The sequence below is a fragment of the Eublepharis macularius genome, chromosome 10 (genome assembly GCF_028583425.1).
Source record: "Eublepharis macularius isolate TG4126 chromosome 10, MPM_Emac_v1.0, whole genome shotgun sequence".
NCBI lineage: Eukaryota > Metazoa > Chordata > Lepidosauria > Squamata > Eublepharidae > Eublepharis > Eublepharis macularius.
In genome coordinates this window covers 96,680,748-96,698,001 of record NC_072799.1, presented here as the reverse complement: position 1 = coordinate 96,698,001, position 17,254 = coordinate 96,680,748, and the positions used below count along the sequence as shown (strand labels likewise).

General features: G+C 46.4%; 1 protein-coding gene across 1 annotated transcript in view; it reads left to right on the top strand.

The window, feature by feature from the left end:
• The window catches only part of LOC129337029 (beta-klotho-like), a 76,140-nt gene that overhangs the window by 45,938 nt on the left and 12,948 nt on the right, over window positions 1-17,254 (top strand). The gene's annotated exons all lie outside the window — the stretch shown is intronic.

The window sequence follows — 17,254 nt, the reverse complement described above, 5'->3', positions numbered from 1 at the left end:
AGATTTTTCCCAAGGGGAATGGGAACTGGGAACATCAAAGCCATCTGCGTAAGCCCCAGGCTCAGCATTGGTCCCTTTCTTTCTTCAGGTAAGCTACAGCCTGGGTGTGGCCAGATGGGTGAGCTTTTGGCCTTTGGCCCATAGCTTGCCGCCTGTGTGAGTAATGGCGGTAGCAGAACCAGCCCCAGTGTTACCATGTGGCTAATCATAAGCTTCGAGGGTGTACAAGGGGAGGTCAGTTGGGGCGTATGTCTTCATTTTGACTGTATTTTGGTTCTTTGAAAACTTCATTATGTTAACTGCCTGGAGTCCCCAGAGTGAGAGAAAAGGAGGGCAAAACTATTTACATATATAGTCAACATGATTGTGATCACAGAAATTTAGGTGGTGCATACTTGATGAATATTTAAACTCCATGAACCTAGTTGGTTTATTTCCATGTAAGCATTTTTTGTCCCACTTTGACTAACAGCACTCATGGGCTGCTGACCTTAATGGAAACTGGGAGGTCTTCAGAGTTCTGCAGTCTGTATTTACAGCCGACTACGGCTTTCCAGATCAACGCTGAAATTTTGAAAAGCCCAATGCAAGCTGTATGACTGCAGAAGCTACACATGGAGCTAAAGCAAGTATTTGGCAGAAGAAGATTAACTGGGGCTTTTCAAGTTGGGCCCAGGAACCAGATCTGGGGACTGTAAAGTATGTGTGGTATCACAAGAGCCTTGTATGCCTTCGAAAGTGCAGGCACATATTGAACTCCTTGAATAAAGAAGAACTTCCTTAAGGTTGGTAGAGCAAAGCCAGTTTTCTGTTTAAGATCTTGAATATGCTTGGACCAAGCTAGATTTGACCAGAACATGATTCCTAAATATCTAAATTGGTTCATTCTCACAACAGCTCTGTGAGGTTGGTTAGGCTGAGAGTGTATGACTAGCCCAACATTACCCCATGAGCTTTCATGGCAGAGTAAGGATTCAACCCTGGGTATCCCAGATCCTACGCTCTAAATACTGTACTACACTAGAACTTGTTGCTGTCTTTATAATTATACAGCAGACAAAAGTAAGTCACAGAGTGGTTGAAATGATTGCTGAAATGTCTTAGTTCTTAGATCTGATCTTTGAAGATAAGGACATAAAAAGAGTTACTAAATGCTCTTTTTTCTGGCTTGTTCGCTCTTAAGCAGGAAACAGAACCACCTCGTTCCATGACAAATGCCAAGGAACAAATCAAAGTAAACGAACTGAGAGTGGCAAAATACATTCTAGCTGTGTTAGATCAGACTGAGTGGACTATAAAGAGGAGGAGAAACTTGAGTACCTTGCCCTCATTTCATTACTGCCCAGACCAACTTTTAGCACTTCCTAATACTCAATACATCTGTGGTCAGGAGATCCAAACTGCCTACTAAACAGGGTATCTTGTGTAATAAATGCTTACCCTCATCTCTCCTCAGGCGTAGCTAGGAGTGGTAGAGATTATATCACTACCACACCCACCCTACCCAAATAATGAGCTTGCGGAATTGCATTGGTGCCTTGCCTGTAGTAATAAACAAAGAGATCAGCTAAGAAAGCAACATATTAAGGCTATGCATTTCCTATGTGGAGCATGATCCACATGCTCTGAAGCAGGGGGGTCCCCCAATTTGTTGAACCAATGGGATCTTTTGGAATATCGAGAGCGGGTAGTGAGGGCCACCACAAAATGGCTGTTATGGGTAGCATTGGCACCAGGTTGCCTGCTCTGGCAGGCAACGTCCTGCCCCTGGCCTCTGGGTTTCCTAATCCGAACCTTTACCATATTGCATTCTGTTGCTTGAGGCCTTTTTCTTCCATGCTCATCGCCAATGATGCAAGAGAGCTCAGATGAAACCAAGGGTGCTTGAATAAATGAGCTCTAGTGCAGAAAAATGGGGGAGAAAGGAGGGCTTCTTATCCCAGGCATACTTTTCTGTTTAAAATTGGCCCTCCTGCTCCCTCCATTATAAAGGAATGTGACAGGCACAGAGATAAATGTGCACGTGCCCTTTCAGTTTGGTCTTTTGATCTAGAGCAACTTGAGCCTGAGCTATAAGGGAGGCAACCTCCAAGTGGGGGCCGGTGTTCTCCTGAAACTACAACTGACCTACAGACCACAGAGACCAGTTCCCATGGAGCAAGTGGCTGCTTTGGTGGGTGCTGAGGCCTCTCCTCCCTGAAAACTCTGACCCTTCCCCAGGCTCCACCCCCAGATTCCCAGAAATTTCCCAACCAGGAGTTATTTTTGCACCCCCCATAATTCCCCATTAACCCTCACTAGTGAATGCCCTTGGAGAGTCCCGCGTAAACATTCCACGGCCTGATCTCCCCAGCTTGCAGTTTACAGCGATAGTAGCATCTGATGAAGTAGGGAATAGCTTCTGCTCTTAGAATAAGAAATTAATATAAAAGGTACAACTGGATATTTTAAATATCATTTTCTCTGACAGTTAACATGGCTACGCTTGAATATTTATTATGCCAAAAAAAACCCCCCACCCTTAAGTCTGTTCCCACAAAGAGATGTACCAGTTCTAGAGACGTGTCCCTGCGGACAGACAAACATATTCCCTTTTTTGCACATCAGAAGTGGCAGGAATGGGCTACTCTGTTTCTTGAAGCATATGAAGACTGAAAAACATTGGTGCCTTCCACTGATGACTGGGCTTAATAGGAATTGTGCTTCCTTTCTGTCCTGCTTGTAGACTTCCCTGAAGCATCTGGGTGACTTTTGGAAGGTGGACGGTTGGCTAAATGGTTGGCTTTGAGGCAGATCTAGTACAGTGTAATGTATTGGGAGCTTTGAGTGGAGAGAGGCTCCTAAATGCTACACTGGGATTGGCTGGGCTTGTGGTGTCAGTTTTTCCTCGGAGTGCCATGGCGGCAGGACCTTGGCTGCAAAGCTTCGTCCTGGGCGTGGCTGAGCCGGGCGTTGGCGCACTAGCCGGTGGTCCCTGGAAGCTGCTAGGGAATATGCAGGGTCCTGCTTCGTGAAAGGAGGGGAGGTATACCTCACCCATGCACCCTCTCAAGCCACCAGCAAGCCCTCTCAACCTGGCATCTCTCCAGTGTACCTCCTCCTCCTCCCTCTCCTCCATCAATCTTTCTCTTCGCATCTTCACACTCTCTCACGTCTCAGTCCTCCACTCCATCACTCGCTCCTCAACTACACAACCCACCCCAACACTCTCGGGAGCCAGCTTTTATAGGGTATTCCATCCCCACCCCTTCTCCCAGGTTCCTGCCCTCGCCTGATGCTGCCCAGCTGTGTCTGCCCCCAGATGTTCCTTCCTTCCCATTCCTCCCGCCTGGCCGCCCTCACCTCTCTGGCAGAGTGGGGCTGAAGGTGAATGCCTCCCAGCAGGGGCTTCTCCCAGGTGTGTCGCCTTTCCCTTCTTCCCTTTCTCCCCATCCTCCTTGCAAGACTGTGTTGGCCAGGCCCCTCCATCCTGAAAGTCTGAGGTTGTCCACCAGGGCCGCATCGAGAATGTCTCCTTGTCAGATGAGGAAGACAAGGAGGTGCTGCAAACAAAAGTTGCTGGCCATAAGCGAGGAGGGACACAACCATTCCGGGAGGTCTCTTGCCCCAGCTGCAGAGGGTCCCACCTGAGGAAGACATGGTGGTTCTGGGATGCACAGTGCTGGAACTGTGGAAAATTGGGACATATCATCCACGCTTGCTGCTCTCTTCAACACCATGAAGGATCGTCAAAGTTAAACCACAAGTCACTGCCAGTCTCCAAAAAGACATATGGCCACAAGGACAACTGCCACATGATCACTCTTATGCCACACCACACCAGCTCAGACCAATGGCATGTCTGTCCTAGAACAACAGCTGCCAACTTGTGAGAAGATTAAGGTGACAGTGAGAATTGAGAATGTGCCCTGTGAGACGGAAGGCGACTCCGGGTCTGCACTGTCCATCATCTCTTCCCGCACTTTCCAGTGCATCTGCCCCAAGTCGTCCAGCCGCCACCTCCAACCAGTAGACCTGCTACTTAAAGATTTTCAGGGCTGCCGAGTGCCAGTGTTGGGCATCGGCATGTTCCAAAGGCTTTAAGGGCCTGCTGCAATTGGTGGTTGTCCAGGGCCACCAACCGAGCCTTCTCGGCCTGGACTGGATCTATCCCTTGGGGATCCTGGTTACAGGCATACAGCAGATCAATCACAGTGACGTCTCATCAGTATGCAAGGAGTTTCCTCATGTGTTCAATGGCTCCCTGGGGAAGTACACCAGTCCGCCAGTGTCCTTCGACTCAAGCCGAAGATAGACGAAGAGATGGACTGGCTGATCAAGCAGGGAGTTCTGGAGCCAGTTTCCCACGCAAAATGGGAAACACCAATAGTAACGCCGTTCAAACCAAACTGAGCAGTAAGAATTTGTGCAGACTACAAATGCATAGTGAGCAAGGCCCTGCAGCAGCATACTTACCCAGTACCGGTCATGAGCCACCTTCTGGCATCACTTTAGGGTGGGAAGGTCTTTGCTAAACTCGACCTTGCCCAGGTCCACCAGCAACTACTGTTTGACAATGCCACGGCAGAAGCCCAGACGATTGTGATGCACAGGGGTGCGTTCAAAGTCAAGAACCTGCAGTTCAGCATCAACATCACCCCAGGAATCTTCCAGCACATCATGGAAGGTCTACTCTGTGGAATCCCAGGTGTCATTCCATATTTTGATGACGTCCTGATTGCCAGAGGTTCTGAGAGTGAACTGGCCAAGTGGCTGTGAACCATCCTCAGCAAGTTCCAGGATGCGGGATTGACAGTCAAGTGGGAAAAGTGCCAGTTTAGAGTTCCATGAGTCGGGTTCCTGGGGTTCCTTGTGGATGCAGCTGGCATCCACCAAACACCGGCTAAAGTACAGGCCATCTGCAGAGCACCAGCCCCCAGGTCGAAGAAGGAGTGACAATCCTTCTGGGCCTCCTGAGGAGTTCCAGCCATTCAGCGTCTGGCAGCATGAACTCTCAGTACATAAGGGCTGCCTTTTGTGGGGGAACCAAGTCGTTATTCCTCCCAAGCTACGGTAGCAAGTGCTTGAAGCACTACATGTCAGCCTGCAGCTACGTGTGGTGGCCTGTCACAAAACAGAGATGAACTCACGGAAGACAATGAACAACATTTCTTCACAGTATCAAAATTGTTTCAAGGTTATTTCAAAAGTGTTACAAAGTGCAATGTGCAGAGGGACGAAATCTGTGAGTTTGAGCCGGCCCCAGATAGGGCATGGCGTGGAACCCTTTCCACTGGTTCTGCTTTCTACCGCTTATAAGAATTTCAAAAGCACACTTCGGAAGAAACCATTGTCAAAAGAATTGACTTTTGGACTATTTATTGTGCCTGGTTTGGCCCATTTGTGACATGCCATGTTGAACTATTGCAGTCTATAGATATAAGTTATATTTTGTATATAGAGCACGTTGCACTTTGTAACACTTTTGAAATAACCTTGAAACAATTTTGATACTGTGAAGAAATGTTGTTCATTGTCTTCCATGAGTTCATCTCTGTTTTGTGACAGTTCTGTTACGGGAGCAGCCATTGTTTTTTACGTGTGGTGGCCTGGCATGGACAAGGCGATCGAAGAGTGGGTTCGTACCTGTCAGCCATGTCAGGAGTATCATCCGTCCCTGGCCCTAGCTCCAGTACACCCATGGGAGTCGGTGAGGGCACCATGGTCCTGACTCCACATAGACTTTGCCGGACCATTCCAAGGACAGACCTTCCTAATAGTAGTGGACTAGTTCTCAAAGTGGCTGGAGGTAATTCCCATGTTGGCCACGTCCACCACCGTTGTCATTCGGACACTCCATCGCCTGTTTGCAACACACAGTCTCCCAGACACTATTGTGTCTGACAATGGGGCACAGTTCACGGCGGTGGGCTTCCAGTAGTTCCTGAACGACAATGTCATCCATCACATCACATCTACTCCATTCCACCCCTCAACCAACGGGCAAGCGGAGCGGATGGTGAGAACAACAAAAGACAGCCTCTGTTGGATCACACAGGGAGACTGGCAGGCATGATTGGCTGCTTTCCTGCTACAGCAGAACATCACACTCCACTCCACCACTGGCTGCAGCCCAGCAGAGCTTCTTATGCACAGAAGGCTCACTACCATGCTCTACCAGCGACATCCCGACCTGTCACTGGAGGAACCACAGCTACCCAAGAAAGAAATGAGAGTATTCCAGCCAGGAGACTTGGTCTACCCCCACAACTATGGTGAGGTCCCAGCATGGGTGCCGGCCTCTATGGAAGAAGTGACCGCACTGGTGTCCTACAGTGTCATGGCAAACGATGGTCAGAGGCTGTGTCGCCATATAAACCAGCTCCGACGCAGATGGTCAGAGAGGACAGCAGCAACCAAGGACACCCCTGTGGCCAGCGCTCTGGAACTTGCAGCAGCGCACATTGTGGAAGAGGCAGCTGTGCAGCCAGTTCAGGACCTGACAACGCCTCAGTGTTTGGAGGCAGACATCACTATGAAAGTTGCCCGGAACAGTCCAGCTGTGTTGCCAGTACCAGCGCAGCTGGTGGCCTCTTCCTCAACCACAGAGGAACAATGCCATTCCCAGTGGTTGTGGGGTCCACCCTGCCACCTAAAAGACTATATTTGTTATTGGGTTGAACCCTGACTAGGGGGGAGGGGTGTAATGTATTGGGAGCTTCGAGCAGAGACAAGCTCCTGACTGCTACCCTTGGATTGGCTGGGCTTGTGGAACCAGCCAATCAGGACTCTCCAACAAACTGACGTATCAATGAATCAGGGCTTTGAGTGCTGGGGTGTTCCTATTGGTTGTAATAAAGTTGGGGGTGTGGTTTGACATTTGAAATGTGTATATAGTTGTGGCTTGCCACGTGTTCTTCCTCAATAAAGGGCTGTGTTGAAATCACTTCAGTGCCTGAACCCGCTACATAATACAGAGCTCTTCCTACTCAGTTCCTCCTAGGATAGGTGAGTAGTTTATAAAACACCTTCTGTGCTGCCTTCTGAAGGTTATCTATAGAATGTCTGATCAGCCATAAAACAAGTAATAAATTATTATCAAAAGCTGGGCTCCACACCTAACTGTGTAATCAAACCAGTATCCAAGACTAAAGGACTAATTGACGTGTAAAGTACAAAAGGAAGTGGAGTTCATGTAAAACCAAGTCTCCTTTTCTGCTTCGAAGAACTACTTTTAGAAAGAAGAAAGAGTTTCTTCAGAAGTAAGCTATTTCGTGTAAATGGACACTCACCAAGTAAATCAAGAACTGAAGAAAGGGTGAGTTACTGCATTGTAGCATTGTTGGGAGAAACACTTTTCATCTTTAACAGGAATGTTTAAGTCCCTGCTTGGTTTTGGCCTGGATTTATGGGTTCCTCCTTATCACAAAAAACTCTTGCCATTCAGGTTTCATTTGCTACTTACCTAACCATCTGAAGAGTACAGTTAAGTAGAACAAAATGTTATTGGCTGCTTTTACATGGGGGCATGAAAACATGCCCTCCTCCCATGGCAGCAGAAGCAAGCAGCCAGGGGGAATGGCATCACATGCCCTGACCCCCATATCACACCCTGCTGCTGTAGCCCCTCCCCCTCCCCTCCACTTTTCCCTTCCTACCCCCTGAGCACAAGCACAGACACAACGGAGGTCATGCCAGGTGGTGGTCCAGCACTCCCCTCCCCAGGCAAGCCACACTGCACTGCTCACCTGGGGAAAGGGCCTTTGATGGACAGGGGGGCGTGTAATGTGGGGTTTACTTCTGCCATTTTGAAGGTGGAGGTTAGCTCTATCCACTTCCCGTACTGGCTGACTTTTAGAGCATCCCCGTGGACGGGCTATCCAGCCGTTTCTCCTTTAAGTTGGATCAAAGGAAGTTTTCCATTCCTCCTCTTGCAGGAGTCCGATGAGTCATGTTCGTCATGAGCGCAAGATAGCAAGAGGTGCTCCTCTTACATTTGGGACTTCCTGCATCCCATGCAGGGGGAAAGATCTCTGTGTGGAAGCCACAGTCTGCGCAATGTAAAGGGACCTCTGGGTAGCTCCATTTTTGGAGATCAGAGATGCAGCTGGATCCACCCCAGGCAGAGATCCTGTAGAAGGGGATCGGTGCAAAACCACACGGTCTTGTGGGGAGTCTCCTTCCTCCAGCATGCTTCCTATGCTCCCAAAGAAGCTTCAGAACTAACTTGCTAGGCTAGACCAAGATTTGTTTAGTGGCCAAGCAAACGTCCCCCAGGCAGGGCATACAGACCGCCTCCCCCTTTGGGTGGTCCCCCAGCACCATCTTATAGTTAGAAGCACACTCCCTCTGTATGTAAAGTTTCTGTTTTATCTGTTGGAGCTAATTGCTCTTGGTAAATTTGTTCTGTAGCTACTCAGCTGATCCATTTCCCAACCAAATGGGGCTTTGGGAGGCTTCTGATTAGAACGTTCCCAAATTTTATGAAGTTAAGTTGCAACCCTGAGCAGTCTTGATTAGGATGAAGGATATACAAGGAAAGGAGACCACTGTTGCATAGTTTTTCCTGTCAAAAATGACCCCTACCCAGGCAGAGAGTGGTTTCTATAAGCAAAACCACTTTGAGGTAGAAGGACTAAACCCTAACCCTTTCCTCCCTGTGTGGCTATTAAAAATGCTAGGAAGACCTAAACATAGATCTTCCAGTGTTTTATTTTGACCCTAAGTCTAAACTATATCTTGTACTGAGGAATTCCTTGAGTTAGTTGTTAATGAAATAAATACATCAAGTGACCAGACTGGCATCAGTGCCAGATACAGTTAAGAGTTTTTCTGTCTGCTTTCGACCTCCTAGAGTCATAATAAAGAGACGGGACACAGCGGTCATGGGAGATTTCAGTTACCTGGATATCTGTTGGAAGTCTAATTCTGCTAAAAATGAAAGGTCAAATAAATTCCTGACTTGTCTTGCTGACAACTTCATTTTTCAGAAAGTAGAGAGGGAAATGACCTGCCTGAGGAGGTCAGAAGAGCCCCCACTCTCCTGGCTTTCCATAAATGATGCAAAACCGAACTATTCAATTAGGCTTTTTACTCAAATGGGGGGAGGGCTGCACTGTAGGGATGGGGTCTCAGGTGCTTCACTAACGAGTTGGGGATCATAGACTTCATCACCATTTTTGCCTCATATATTATCTGCTGATTTAAATATGTACTCCTAGGTGCAACCAGCACTCCATGTTGTCTAATGTTAGTCCTAGAATTGATTACATTTTGCTCCAGTATTTTTTCTACTCTGTCTTGAATCCTTGCTAATGCTATGTCTTTTAAACTTGTATCTGTTTACCTTATGGTATTGTATTGAAATGTACTTGATACTGATTGTATTAACCTCATACTGTGTAATCCGCCTTGAGTCTCAGTGAGAAAGGCGGACTACAAATAGATAGATGAATGGATGGATGGATGGATGGATGGATGGATGGATGGATAGATGGGATTCTGCTTTTTTGGACTTGACTCTCACCAACAAGGAAGAACTGGTTGACAAGGTAAAAGTAGTGGGCACCCTGGGTAGCAGTGACCATGTAATTTTGGAATTTACAGGCTTGGGGAAAGGAAAAGCTGTACATAGACATATAGGTTGGACTTCAGGAAAGCTCATTTTAACAAACTGATAGTTATGCTGGGTAGAATCCCATGGTCAGAAATACTTAAGGAGAAGGGAGTTCAAGAGGGGTGGGTTTCTTAAAAGCGAAATATTAAAAGCACAATCACGAACAATTCCTATGAGAAGGAAAAAGGCGAGGGGCTTAAAGAAGCCAAGGTGGCTTCATAAACAGCTTAATAATGAATTGAGTAAAAAAAAGACTCATTTAGGAAATGGAAGGTGGGCCTTATAACCAAGGATGAATATAGACAAATAATCTATGCTTGTAGGGAGAGCATTAGAAAGCTAAAACTCAGTATGCTAAAGCAAGAGATGCTAAAAACAACAAAAAAAGGCTTCTTTGCTTATGTTCAAAGTAAGAAAAAGAGCAAAGACAGGGTAGGCCCACTGCAGGGACAGGGAAGTGAAATTGTAACAGGTGATGAAGAGAGGGCAGAACTGCACAAATCCTACTTTTCCTCAGTCTTCTCCTGTGAGGGAGATGGTGCTCAACATGGCAATAACAGAACACATGTTGGGAAGAGGAAGTTACAGCCCAGAGGTAGTACGTAAACACCTAGTTTCTTTAAATGGAACTAAGTCGTCAGGGCCAGATGAATTGCACCCAAGGGTGCTAAAAGAACTCGCAGATGTAATTTCTGAGCCTCTGTCCATTATTTTTGAGAATTCTTGGAGACCAGGCGAAGTGCCAGAAGATTGGAGGTGGGCAAATGTTGTCCCCATCTTCAAGAAGGGGCAAAAGAAGGATCCAGGTAACTGCTGACCCGTTAGCTTGACATCTATATCTGGAAAAGTCTTAGAACAAATACTCAAACAGCCAGTCCTTGAGCATTTAGAAAGGAAGGCTGTGATTACTAAGAGCCAGCACAGGTTTCTCAAGAACAAGTCATGTCAGAGGAACCTTCTCTTTTTTTCAGAAAGTTACTACCTTGCTGGATCAGGGGAATGCTGTAGACATAGTTTATCTCCATTTCAGTAAGGCTTTTGATAAGGTTCTTGTCAATAAGTTGGTAAAATGTGGTTTGGATCCTATTACTATTAGGTGGCTCTGTAACTGGTTGAGAGATCACACCCAAAGAGTGCTAGTTAATGGTTCCTCATTCTCTTGGAGAAGAGTTACAAGTGGAGTTCCTCAGGGATCAGTCCTGGGACCTGTTCTGTTCAATACTTTTATAAATGATTTGGATGAAGAAACAGAGGGAATGCTTATTAAATTTGCAGATGATACTAAGTTGGTAGGGGTGGCAAATACGGTCGAAGACAGAGTAAGCAAACAGGATGATCTTGAGAGGCTGGAAAACTGGGCTAAAACAAATAAAATGAATTTCAACAGAGATAAATGCAAAATTCTGCATTTAGGTAGGAAAAATCAAATGCATAATTATAGGATCTTGTCTTGGCAGTAGTATGTGTGAAAAGGATCCAGGGGTCTTAGTAGACCATACACTGAGCATGAGTCAGCAGTGTAATGTGGTAGCTAAAAAGGGAAATGTGGTTTGGGGCTGTATCAGCAGAAGCATAGTGCCCAGATCATGAGAAGTGATGGTATCGCTCTACTCTACTCTGGTTAGACCTCACCTACAGTATTGTGTTCAGTTTTGGGCACAGCAATTTAAGAAGGATATAGACAAGCTGGAATATGTCCAGAGGAGGGCAACGAAGATGGTGAGGGGTCTGGAGAGCAAGTCCTACGAGGAAAGGTTGAAGGAAATTGGTATGTTTAGCCTGGAGTGGAGACAACTGAGAGGTGAAATGAGAACCATCTTCATGGATGAATATTTGTCAGAGATGCTTTAGGCGATCCTGCACTGGGCAGGGCGCTGGACTAGATGGTTTGTATGGCCCCTTCCAACTCTATGATTCTATGATTCAAGTACTTGAAGGGCTGTAATATAGAGGACGGAGCAGAGTTGTTTTCCACTGCCCCAGAAGGTCGGACCAGAACCAACACTTTGAAATTAAATCAAAACAGTTTTTGGCTAAACATTAGGAACAGCTTCTTTACAGTTAGAGCAGCCCCTCAGTGGAACAGGCTTCCTCGGGAGGTGGTGGGCTCTCCTTCTTTGAAGTTTTTAAGCAGAGGCCAGATGGCCACCTGACAGCCGTGCTGATGCTGTGAACCTGAAACTTACATGCCCGGGGTAATGCTGAGCGTCACCTTGGGGCCGGGTAGTAATTTTCCCCAGGCCAGTTTGGCTAGGGATCCTGGAGGTGTTCCACCATCTTCTGGACATGGAGCAGGGGGCTAGTGTGGGTGTGGGGGGAGGTAGTTGTGAATTTCCTAAATTGTGCAGGGGATTGGACTAGATGACCCTATGGATCCCATCCGACCCTACGAGTCTTTGAGTCTATGATTCTAACCTCTTTCGAACTGTAACACAGAAATGATTATTCAGGGCAGAAGGAATGATCCGTTACACCTGTAACCACAGCTTGATTGATGCTTTCTCTAGGACAAAAAGAATTGGGGGGAGGGGATTCGGAATGGCAAAATGGTCAGGAAGCACCGATTCCCCCTTCCCTTCTACCCCTATCCTGTTCCAAATTGTCCACTCCTAAATGGCTTCGTCCTCCTTCAATGACATTTCAAACATTTATAGAAGAAAATGCACTTCTGGAAAAGTAGAGGCGTGGATATTTTGTGCATTGATTGGGACCAAAAACTGGTAGATAACTGCATCTTTTCTCCAAATTACCCTCCTACAGCTGCTTCTTGTGGCTATGGTTACAAGCTTTTCAAGCACTGCACCTGGAAGAGAAAAAGAAAAACGCCATTCTCCCTAACAAACATGTCTATCAATTAACCCACATTAGGCTCAGGTTTTTTTACTGTGTTTACTTCTCTTTGCTGCCAGAGTTGTGTGATGTGGATGTTGTGCTAATGGGACAGCTTGGCCCTGCTGTAAAGTTTTAAATTGTTCTGGGAATGATTTGTGTTTTCAGCACAAGGGTGGGATTCCCCCTCCCCTCCCATGATGTCAGGACTTCAATTACCTGCCAGGAAGATTATTAAAAGGAGCTCAATGCCCAAGGTTGTTCTTGGCCTCTGGTCCCGCCTCCTTGGCTAAAAATTCCATAACTGAAATCAGATGTGGCAGTAAAATATGCCAAATATCTACCTCCGTGTTTTACTGATGAGGAGGCAGCTGAAAAGCACTGACATATTAAAGTGGATTTCTCTGTGGGCTTGTCATTGTTGTCCTCTCCTAATTTCTCCTAATTGTTGTCCTCTCCTAATTTCAAAACTCCCCATTCACTTTTAAATTTTAAAAAGAGGCTCTGCTATGATTTGCCTGTTAAATCATGCCAATGTTTATTTGTTCACGAGTTGCACAAAAATAACCTCGCCTGGGGTTCAGCTCGGCAAAGGATTTGAGAGTGGAGCAGATTTCTGAAAAGGAACTTCTCCTCAGCGAGGGTCGTCGTTTCATTGTGTGCTTTCTAGCATTCCAAAATATATGTGTGTCTTTTCAAAAATGCGTCTTGTGCAGCGGGTTTTCAAAGGAGGCCAGCCATTTCTTACAAATGTCTTATTCCATCTTACCCACCCTGCAAGTGTCTGTAAACTTGCCCCCCTCCCTTCAACTCTTGAATCTCAAGCAGTGGCTGATGCTCGTTTAATGGAAGAAAAAAGTAGTCCTTTGTTATATAAAGTGGCTCTTTTCCTCCATTCAGCCTCCTGATTTATTAAGCTTAAACAGCATGGCTGCCAAAAAGATCAGCTGGCAGTGGAGGCCTAATTAGTAATGCGGCTGGTGCCTTACCTCTGGCAGCTGAGATCGCCGGTTTTCCACTGGCCTGCTTCCTGGGATAGACTTAGAGCCAAGCTACAAGTGATGCCTGACACAGGTTGGACACTTGTCAGTCTCCCTCAAGTTTTGATGGGAAATGTAGGCATCCTGGTCTTGCAGCTGTAATGGAGAGCCAAGCTGTAAAACCAGGACGCCTACATTTCCCATCAAAACTTGAGGTAAGCTGACAAGTGTCCAACCTGTGTAAGGCGTCACTTGTAGCTTGGCTCTTACATTCCCAGACCTTCCCCTTTTATTCTGATCTCCAACCTAGTCGGTTTTTACAGCCGGCTGTTCGATTAGATCACATATATTGTGCTATCTGTGTTTCTCATGGGTAATTTTATTGTGTGTGTGTGGGGGGGGGTTACCATTTGTTTCCACCTGGATATTATAAAAGGATAGACATTCACTGTGTCCTCATTCCACTTCACAGAGCCAAGCTACAAGTGACGCCTTACACAGGTTGGACACTAGTCGGCTTCCCTCAAGTTTTGATGGGAAATGTAGGCATCCTGGTCTTGCAGCTGTAATGGAGAGCCAAGCTGTAAAGCCAGGATGCCTACATTTCCCATCAAAACTTGAGGGAAGCTGACCAGTGTCCAACCTGTGTAAGGCATCACTTGTAGCTTGGCTCTCAGTCTTCTGCTGGCTAGTTGTGTTAGTTTTAATAATCATTTCCTTGCTCTGAGGTGTATTTGTTGGATTAACAGATGCCAGATTAATTCAGTTATAGATGCTGGGAGAGTCTTCGCTGCTAGGCTGATTGCTTGCCTGGTGGAAATGATGCCCCATTAATAGCCTAGAACCTTTCTCCTCTGCTCCCTCTCAGAGTTAAGGGGCAGTGACACAGTTTGAAAGCACATTTGCTGTTTAAATTTGGAGCTAAAGAAAAGGTAAGAAATAGAGGGAGAAATGGGGAACTAGGTGTTAGCTGAATTTAAAGTTCTATGGGAATTAGAAGCAAAACTAGCATATCGTGTCAGATTTGTTTCTAATATAGTCTCTGTATCTACTGATTAAGCAAATATTACAAAGGCAACATAATTTCTTTGTGTTTTTTCCTCCAAAGTAAACTTCATAGCACTGGCTATAAAGCACTTCACCACTCTGCAAATTAGGGAACATGTAAAAACACTGCATGCCTCATTGTTGAGGTGTTGAAGGTTTGCAGCAATATCTTTTCCAGATGTTTTCTTGTGACATGTTTATTTTCTTCTATCTGCTCTCTCTCTCCCCCTTTTCCTTATGTAATACATGGCTGAGACAGGAGGAGCTCTATCCTTTTATAGTGACTCAGACTTCTGCAGCCTATGGTGGGATGAGTCAACAAGATTTGGGGGAGGCTGAGGAAGTGGCTAAGAAACTTCAGCTGAGGAAGATGTTGGGGGAAGGGAAACAGCTGTGCTCTCTTTACTAGACAGATGTGTGTCACTCACATGTTAAAAGCTTCATTGGCTACATGGAGATGTGTGGCCATCACATGTACCATCAGGTGAGGCGCAGAGATCTCCTGGAACTACAACTGATCTCCAGACTACAGAGATGAGTAAAACTGGAGAAAATGGCAAGTTTGGAGGGTAGACTGAATGGCATTTAAACCCACTGAGGTTCCTCCCCTCCCCATGCCCCCTCCCCCCACCCCAGGCTCCACCCTCAAATCTCCAGGAATTTCCCAAGCCCGAGTCAGCAACCTTATTCTGCAAGATTAAAATTTGCCCTCTACACTGGTGTATAAACTGCAGGGTCCACTTCAGACCAATGTGATTTCTGTGCAGCGGACTTCCTGAAATTTGGATTTATGTCTGCACTGGCTCATCCTATAGCATACTACTCTTAATTGTTTAGAGATATAATGAAACTTCATGGACCCATTCAGCCACTTCCTTCTGATTCAGTAGTGCAGAAGTGGACATTTCTATTAGGAACAGACTTAGCATAAAATATTGTAGCCTACTGGCCCTCTTGCCAGTTTCTCTTGCATTTCAGTCTGGATCTTGCTAGCAGCCTTTTCAGTTGTGAGGCACCTCTTTCGTTACAATGCAATTTCTGATTGGCTATGAGCCTTCTGTGCAGCATCCTCTTTATGATACTACCAAATATCATGTAATATATTGGTAGTTATTAAAATACTGTTCAATAGATAACACTGTGGTGTATTGTCACCTGAAAGGGAGTTCTGTCCACTTCCCAGTAGGCACACTGTAAGTGATGAGAGGTCTGTGAAGCTTGAATGTTGAAGCACTGACTTTTGCCCAAAAAAAGACAGGCAAGAGCCACTGAGGGAGATCAGTTCTCAGACTGCAAACTTAACACTTCAAAAGGAAGAAGTGAAGCAGCCAGATGCATCACCAGAACTTTCAAATGTCAGGAGCCGGGAGTAACCTGTACTGGGAGAAACCCCCAGTGCTGCTGGCAAATAGGAAGGATGGTAGCTGAAGCATGAATAAAGGTCAGGCAGAGCACAGGAAGAGCTCAAACCAAGGACAAGCACAGAGCAATAAAAATAAGCTAGGGGTGTGGTCTGTCTTCTCGGCCAGTTGGCTGGCATATGCAGACCTTGCCCTCTTGGGAGGCCAAGGGAGTGCTTGATTTCTGAGGCCATCAAGTGCAAGGGTGTGCCACACACACATGTATTCTTCATTGGTAAAGTTATGTATTGGCTGAACTTCTATCATAAGCAAGGCACCTAAAGTCTGCATTGTCATTGGTTGTTAGTGCCGGCAGCAGCCAATCATAACAGCACAATAAAGACCAATCACTATGCTGTAAATAAGTTACAATGTATATAGTTGATGCAAACAAAGGCTTCTAGTTAGGTGATTCTTATTGGGTGTTAACAAAGCTGGGGCGTGGTTTGGGGTTTGAAGTTGTGTATAAATATTTGCAGCTTGCTGCCTGTGTTTCAGAGAAGTTCCTGCTGAATAAAGAGCTTGTTGAAATCTCTTCAGAGTCTGAACCCACTACTTAACACTGGCGACGAGGATGGGATTTCGGAGTGGGTATGCAGCCCCACAATCAGAGCGAAATCACTAACAGGTGCTTGGGTATGCGGCCCCGAGACTGGAACTGACCTACTAAGTTTGGGGAGGCAGCCCCAAGAAGCAGAGTGGAATCACTTGCTGGGGAGGAATTGTCACCTCGACCACCCGGCACCCGTTCATCCCAGTGGGTAGACGTGGCTACCAAGGGCCAATTGGAGCCGTTCGACTCCAGTGCCGAGGACTGGGAGTCCTACATCATGCGGTTTGAGTTCTACCTCGAAGCAAACAAAGTAGAAGATGCAGATCTCGCAAAAGCAACATTCTTCAGCTACTGTGGGCGGTCCACATTTGACATTGCCCGGGCTCTAGTGGCGCCCACCAAGCTGCAAAGTACGGCATTCGACACAATCAAAAACAAGCTCAGAGAACACTTCTCACTGCAGCCTTCAGAGATAGCAAGCAGGCATGTGTTCTATAAGAGTGACCAAGCAAAAGGCGAGTCTGTCACAGCATTCGTCACAGCTCTCCAACAAGCAGCCAGAATATGCAATTTCCCTGACCTCAAGATGGCACTTCGAGACAGACTGGTATGTGGTCTCCGGGATAAAAAGCTCCAGAGGCATCTGTTTGCCAAGAAAGATCTGAACTTCAAGACTGCATAAAATGAGGCCATCACCGCTGAAGCTGTGGAACAGTCTGCAAAAGAGGTCAGGCAGTTGCACACTCCACTGCAGTCCCACAAGTCTGAGCTCGTCCACCAGGGGTGCATCCGGGATGTCTCCTCATATGAAGATGAAGATGAGGAGGTGCTGCGGACTAAGGTCACCAGT